Raw genomic sequence first — 7,670 nt, 5'->3', positions numbered from 1 at the left:
TTGCCCCTGAGAAGTGGAAGGAATGCTCTGAGCGCTAGCCATATGGCGTTCAGCTACAGCCAATTGATGTGGCACTCCTGCTCCTGTCAGGACCAGGTGCCGTGGACCGAGAGATCGTCCAGGGTGGCTCCCCAGCCCTCTAGTGAGGAGTTCGTGGTGATGGTGACCTGCGGGCTGGGTGGCCAGAAGGGCTTGCCCGTCCGTAGGTTGCAGTCCCTGGACCACCATGAGGGGTCCGAGTGGAGAGATGGAGGAATGTTGATAATCTCGGATTGAGAGCCCCGCTCCTGGTTCCATGAGGCTGCAAAGTGCAGCTGAAACCTCCTCATCCTCAGTCTCGTGTGTGGAACGGCTAATAGAACCACCGCCAGGATACCCAGGAGATGCTGGTACCACCATGCCGAAGTCACTTCTCTGCTGAGCAAGTGAGTGGAAGCCCTCTTGATGGCCGATCTTGTCCTCCGAGGGGGAACACCTTCTCAGAGCACGTGTCCCAGATGAGGCCCAAAAAGGTCAGAGTCTGCGTGGGCTGCAGCAGCGACTTCTTGAGATTGAGTGAAAAGCCCAGATCATGCAGTGTGTTCATAAGAGCCCGGGAAGAGTGGTGAACCGCTTCCGGAGATGTAGCCCTGACGAGCCAGTCGTCGAGGTATGGGTAGATGTGGGGCCCTGAGAAGGGCAGCCACAGTATTCATGAGCCTGTTAAAGACCCTGGGGGCCGAGTTGAGGCCAAAAAGAAGGACCTTGTATTGGAAATGGTAGCCCATGATCCTGAACCAGAGGAAAGAACGATGGGGATGCCAAATTGGGACGTGTAGATACAAGTCCTTCAGATCCAGGGAGCACATCCAGTCTCCCTTGCAAAGTGTCTCCACAATAAAAGCTGGCGTAACATCTTGAATTTTTGTAGAGGTCAGGAGAGGTTGAGGGTGGAAAGCGTTAGGCAGAATCCTGTGCAGTGCCCTTAGGGACCAGTACACACAATTAAGACTACAGGTGGCAATACAAGTTTTACCTTTGGTTCAAGCCTGTACTACTATGTTAAAGTGGTAGCAGTAGCGGAACAGCCAGGCTTATCTCAACACTATATGAGCAGTAGAAGAGATTACACAAAGGGACCACAATTACTGTGACTCAAGCAAACACTGACTCAAGGTTTCAGGTAGAAAAACATAAGTACATTTATTTTTAAACTATCTGTTATAAACACAACACTTCTATTAAATTTAAAACCACACGTTAAATACACTACAACTGACCAATTCACTTTGTTCGGTATAGATCAAGTTAAGTACCCTGTCTTTGAGAGAACCGGTATTACGAAACAATACACGTTACCGTGAATACAATTGCGATCACTTTTTGACAGTTCGGTCTACTAAATAAACGCGTATCTGCGGCAAGAAATGCTACCGGGGCAAAAACACACTTAGCACCTGAGATACCCAGAGAGAGTTGGGGGCAAAAATCATAGGCAATACTTTAGGCAAACGGAATCGAAGAACACTCGTGGAGAGAAATGCAAGAGTCAAGAGGCCGGAGCCAGTGTCCAGTGGAACGGGGTTCCTGTGTCGAGGATCACACGTCGGATAGTTAGAGATTCAAAGTTGCCAAGAGTACTTTAGATATTGTCAATGTTCGGAAGCAAAAGTTATAAGGAGGGAAAAATATGGGCAAGCCTTATAGACGAGAAATAGGGAATTCACCCAAAATTCCTCAAGCAGGACACAGTACCTTTTCACTGACGAAGCTGGTGCCACGGCAGTTCCTGGTAGTTTCCGCAGACCCACGATTCCTGGCTTCGGCACGAAGAAGGACGATGAAGGGTGTCTACACCACACAGGGATGAGGCCAGCAGCAGCGACAGTGAAAATAAAAGGTGCGCTCCTTAAAAACAGGAGAGGCTCTTCAGGTGGGTATCCGGACGACTACAGCAGTGTGCAGCGATTTCGACCACGAAGGGGGCCTCTGGCTGAAGAAGATGAGCTGGTTATCCCCACCAGGCTCAAGGGAAGAAGACTCCGGACTGGGTCTCCTCTTAGTCGTTGAAGGGTAGATAGCTCAGGACTGCAGCAGGGCTTCACCGGGACGGGATAGTTGCAGCAGTCGACCTCTCCTCCGCTTCTCTGCGGTTCCTCGTAGTTCGAGTGGCGACTCTGACTTCCAGCCCAAGAGACCTGCCTTTTATGCGAAAATCCCCCATTCGCAAAGCCTGGCTGTCAATCTCCCAGCAGGGGGGTTGTCCAGCCCGGACAACCACCTCAGCCAATCATGAAAAAGTGAGACTTGAGTTTCCTAGGATACCCACCCTGTGCAGGGGGGGGGGGGGGGGACTACACCCCTCCCTTACATTCAGCCCACCTAGACACCCAGGCGCCTTGAGGAGGGCTTCTTGACAGAAGCCCGCCAAAAGACAGCGAACAAAGAAGGCAAACCTGGTTTGCCGCGTAAAGTAAAACACAAGTAACATAAAGAAATGGCGAATAAACCGCACTGGAGCGAAAAGAAAAAGTATTTGGTAAAGCGGGTTTAAGTTCGAGGCTAATACAATAGCCTACAATATTACCAAGGTTATATAAGATAATCGCGGTAGGAAATTTAGGGTAGATACCACTGCCACCAGCCATGTCTAAATGTTAAAAGAGCGTAACAATGCTCTAGGAGGTACAGCTAAAAAGGGCTAAGGATTAACCCCTTGCAGCATTCCATGTAAGATGGTGTGTACTGGATCTGTGGTTAATTTGACTAAGTAAAGTTAATGGTAACTTTACCCTTTTCTGGGGGACAGTAGTCAGCCTCAGAAATGGAGTCGGTGGGAAGTCTGAACGACAACCCTGTGTCACTGCACTGAAGGTGCTGTGTGACACACAAAAGAAGGAGGCTACTGAAGTGGTGTACTCCAGAATCCACAATCCCAAAAAGAGGTAAAAGACACATAGCAAAACACGAGTAAGAGTGGTGAGAAAAGCTCACACTCTTACCAAGTGGAAAGAAATAACTTCAGAGATCCAGCAAAGCTGCTGAGGGACTCACTAGTTAAGGGGAATTAGCCATAAAATGAGAATTCTCTCCAACAGAAAGGTCCAGCACAACTCTCAGGCCAGCCTGGTTCTTTTTCTGAATGGCAAAACTCCTGCAGTAAAAGCCCAAGCCTCGCTGGGAGGCTGGGACTTCCTCCACGGCCTGGCTCTCTACGAGCAACTGAATCTCTGCCAGAAGAGTTGCTGTCCCAACTTGAGAGAGTGGAGGGGAGGAAGGAGAAGCTGGGATGGGGGCGGTACTCCGTGGAGACTACAGAGAAGATGCAGGGGTCCGCAAAACTCTGGTGCCAGAAATGTGCATGGAGAGCAAGCCTGCCCCTCACTGGAGACATGTGGACCCAGAGTGGCGTGCCATGCCTCCTTTCCATCTGAGGCCGTTGCGGAGGAGGGGGACTGGAAAAAGCCCTTATTCCCCATCCCCTTCTTTTTGTTGTTTGCGCCAATGCAGTCAGGCTGCCTGGACCTCTATTCTTGGAAGCCGCGGAACCATCCATATGTACGTCCCTTGTCGCAGCGCTGCTGTGACTGGGTGTACGATTTGGGTGTCTTTGTCAGGATGGATAAAGACTTGGCCGTTTGTGGGCTGTTTTTCTTCTTGTTCAGCTCCTCGTCCGTGGTGGCGTGGAAGAGGTCGTCCCCCTCCTCCACCCCTCGAAGGTTAGATCTCGTATGCGTTCCTATCCTGGTTGAATTTAGTAGCACAGAGCCAGGCTGTTCTTCTCATGTCTGTGGCGATGCAAATGGCCCGGCCAGAGGTATCAATGTGGTCCACAGTGGATTCCGTAATATGTTGTGCCACCATCTTGGCTCTGCACTGGAAGTTTCGGGAGGAAGTCAGCAATTTCACACCAAAGCCTCTGGTTAGCGGCCGCCGGCTTGACATCCGCATTGACTTGACGTAGATGTAAGGATGCGTTGGAATACAGCTTCTTTCCGTATGCCTCCAAGATCTTCTGCTCCTTGCCTATCAGCGCCGTTGAAGATGAAGTTGGAGGATGACTGCGGTTTAGAGTATAGTGATGCCGCAGCGACCACCGAGGAGAGTGGCTGAGGATGGGCTGAGAGCAAGAGTGTATCCCCCTCCATCTGCCTGTACTTGGCGTCCAGGCATCGATTGGCTGGACTGAGTGGGGCTTGAGCCAACCCTTATTGGCTAGGGTGATTACGTCTGTCTGCATAGGGATTCCCGTTTTAGCAGAGGGGCAGCTCGACCGGGGGTTGGGGGAGGCCGAGGTACTCTGCCGGTCCAGTGAGACGTTCATGGAAGGCCTTGGCTGATTAGGGCGTGTCAGGGTCCTCCTCATCAGTGTAATCCTGCAGGTCCGGACGATCCTGCACCGGGGGACGAGTGTTGGGAGCCGGAGGCTGAGGTAGGGAGACCGGAGCCAGAGGCTGCAACGGAGGCTGGTAGGGACCGCCTGGGCAATGGGCTGAGGGGCCGAAGCAGACGGCAGAGGCTGCACCGGGGCGGAGGTGTCAGCGGAGGCATTTGTGGTGCCGCTAGCATAGTCAGGTGGATTCACCCGACGGCATCCCAGAGGATCCCCCCACCCCCCATCTGAGGAGATTTCATAAACCCAAGGAACTTCTTGAAGAAGCAGTCTTTCTAGGCTGAAGAGGTGGTAGGCGATATAATAGGAGGAGTGGAAAGCTGCTGGAGCCGCTGCATACCCTGCCCATATGGACGCACAGGGAATCTACCCAGCGCAAATGACGGATAGGCCGTGGGCCACGTACCTGGTTGATGCCAGTCTCACCTTGACACGTGCTCTTTGCCGAAGTCCCGTATCTGGTGCAGCGTTGGGCGGGTGCTGACATCCAGCACAGCGGCCATCTTGTCGAGCTGCCTTCCACGTGTCTGCATCATGTTGCTCGGCTCGCTGGGCCCAACCTCGTTCAGAACTCTTGAGTGTGGATCATGAGGCCTGGTCTGCTCCTCGGCTGAGGCCCGGTAGGCATTATGCCCTCGGCCCGTGGGTCAGTAGAGCTGCGTTCAGGCCCCCCCTCAGACATATTGCCGGTATTAGGGTGTGGTCCCTCGGGTGAGACCCCGGTACAAGAACCTTCCCGTCCCTCAACACCATCACCGGGAGGATCCGCAGATCCCTCGGCCTGCCGGCCGGTAGCATCGGTGCGTGTGTTGGTACAAGAACCTGAGCGGTCCCTACCGCGCGGGCGAGTCCCTGGAAAGGAGCCTCCCTTGCGGGGTGCTACTGAAAGAGGCCCTAGCTTGGGCCTGGATCGATGGTAGACAAAGTCTCTCAAGTCCTCCGGAGGCGATTTCTGGAAGAGTTCCATCATCCTGGATAGTCTGTTCTTCAGAGCTTTTGAGGACAAAGCATTGCACGCTGTACAAGCTTGCCAACCGTGGTCTGTGCCAAGGCACCGTAGGCAGAGGGTGTGGGGGTCTGAAGTTGGAAAGAGCCCGTTGCAGGCTGGGCAACTGCTGAACCCTGTGGAAGCCAACATGCACCGGTGAGGAGCTGGATGCCTGAGGACCAATATCTGTAATAAAAAAGACAAAGATAGAAGAAGTAATATCCGTGCGTGGAATTACATGGCCAAAGCCAAACCCAGGAGCGCTGGTGAATTCGGCCCGTTCCAGTCCACGTGGAAAAGGGGACTGAGGTGTGGCGCCGGAGGGCAGAGTCAGGGCAGCGCATGCTCCGAGTGCTGCACCCCCGCGCACCTCTTAATTTAAAGGGGAAGAAGGTTTTTCTGGTGAAAAAGGATCCGTCTCCCGTCCCTCGCAAGGGACGCCCATGCAGTATGGAGGAAAGGTAACGGGATGCAAGAGTAGGAGGTATGCTGACTGGCTCCGCTTGGGAGCCCTTCTCCTGATTTCATGAGGCTGCAAAGTGCAGCTGTAACCTCATCCTTAGCCTTGTGTGTGGCACAGTACCACCAGGCCGAGGTCATTGCTCTGGTAAGCAAGTGTATATTGGCTCTCTTGATGGCTGTAATCTTGTCCTCTGAGGGAAAGACCCTCTCGGAGCTCGTATCCCCGATCATGCCCAGGAAGGAGAGGCTCTGCGTGGGCTGCAGCTGGAAGTGGGCCTTCTTTGCAATGTCCATGATGTGAGGAGAGGAGAGAGTGGAGTCGAAGATGACACCAAGGTTGTTTGCCTCGCAGTACGGTGAGGGAAGAGGGCCCAAGGAGGGCACTCGAAGAGGCAAAGTGGGAGCATGGGTCCCCATGAGAAGGATCTCAGTCTTACTGGCATTGAGGCAGAGATCGTTTGAGAAGCACCAATCCTGAAACGTGGATAGACAATCAGGAATGAACGAGGAAGGAGAGGAGGCTGAGGGAAGCCTGAAAGAGCAGAGTGAATTCCGTATAGCACTAAGTTAGAAGAGAAGGTGGAGATCAGATGGGACAAAGGGGCCAAATAGACATTGACAAGCCAGGGTGAGAGGATAGAGCCCTGGGGGACACAACATGTGGAGAGAGAAGTGGTGGAGAGAAAGGACATCAAGTTGGACCTGGGAGGGTTGGTCGGGGAGGAAGGTCGTCAGCCACGCCAGGGCCTGATCCGTGATGCTCAGGTTCTCACAGAGTCAATTGATCAGGGTGGCGTGAATGACCGTATCAAAAGCAGAGGAAATGTCAAGGAGGATGAGGAAAGAGGGAGAGCTGGAATCAAGACTACAGAGCAGATCTTCACAGGTTTTGAGGAGAGCAGTTTCCGTGCCTCTGGCTGCTCTGAAGTCAGACTGATGGTCATGGAGACAAGCAACAGATTCAGTGTGAAGAGTAAGCTGGGGGATGGCCAGCTATTCTAGGAGTTTGCCCAGGAAAGGAGTGATGGAAATCGGGCGATAGTTTGCTGGACAGGTAGGATCGGCAGAAGATTTTTTTAAGGAGGGGGTTCACCAATGAGTGCTTGAGGAGAGGAGAAAGATCCAGTAGCGAAGAAAGATTACAGAAATCGGCTAAGGCTGGTGCAAAAGTGGAAATGTGGTCCTTATTAGTTCTGGAGGAGCAGGGGACCACCTGTTTGGAGAACACTTTCATAGATCAGCCTCGTCTGGAAACATCGTCAGGTGTTGTCGGTGAGAAGGAGGAGCAAGCAAGATAGGGGAAAGGCGACCAACGGGGGCCTGGGAGAGGGAGGGAGCGTGGAGGAAAGCGGACAGGATGTCCTGAGTTTCAGTGGTGAAGTGAGACGCCAGGGCCGTAGAGAGGGACTGGGTGGGAACGGGAGAGGTCGAGACTGCAGGAGGATTGGCCAGCTCCTTGCAGATTTTAAAGATATCAGCCGTGTTTGAGGCTGCCGAGACACAGGCTTGGATATGAACCTTCTTCTTAGAGAAGACAGACTGTATTGCCTTTGGAACAGGCGGCAGGCCAGTTTATCAGAGGATGTGCCCGAAGCCCTTCACTTCCTCTAAGCCACCCTGCACTTGCATTTCAGGGCAGCAAGGTCAGAGTCATACCAAGAGTTGAACTTCGAGGTGGGCTTCTGACGGATTCTCATGACAGGGGCAAGGATGTCTAAGGTGTTGGAGATTGACAGATGCAGGTTAGAGAGGGCTGTGTGAGGGCGGGAGTCAGCCGCAGGAGTAGGAGGAGCAGACAAAGTTGAGGCAAAGGAGGCCACTGACACTTCATGGGCCGAATGACCGAGA

Source organism: Ambystoma mexicanum, chromosome 2p (genome assembly GCF_040938575.1).
Source record: "Ambystoma mexicanum isolate Mex_15411 chromosome 2p, UKY_AmexF1_1, whole genome shotgun sequence".
NCBI classification, from domain to species: Eukaryota; Metazoa; Chordata; class Amphibia; order Caudata; family Ambystomatidae; genus Ambystoma; species Ambystoma mexicanum.
Note: the sequence above shows the minus strand (reverse complement) of the source record.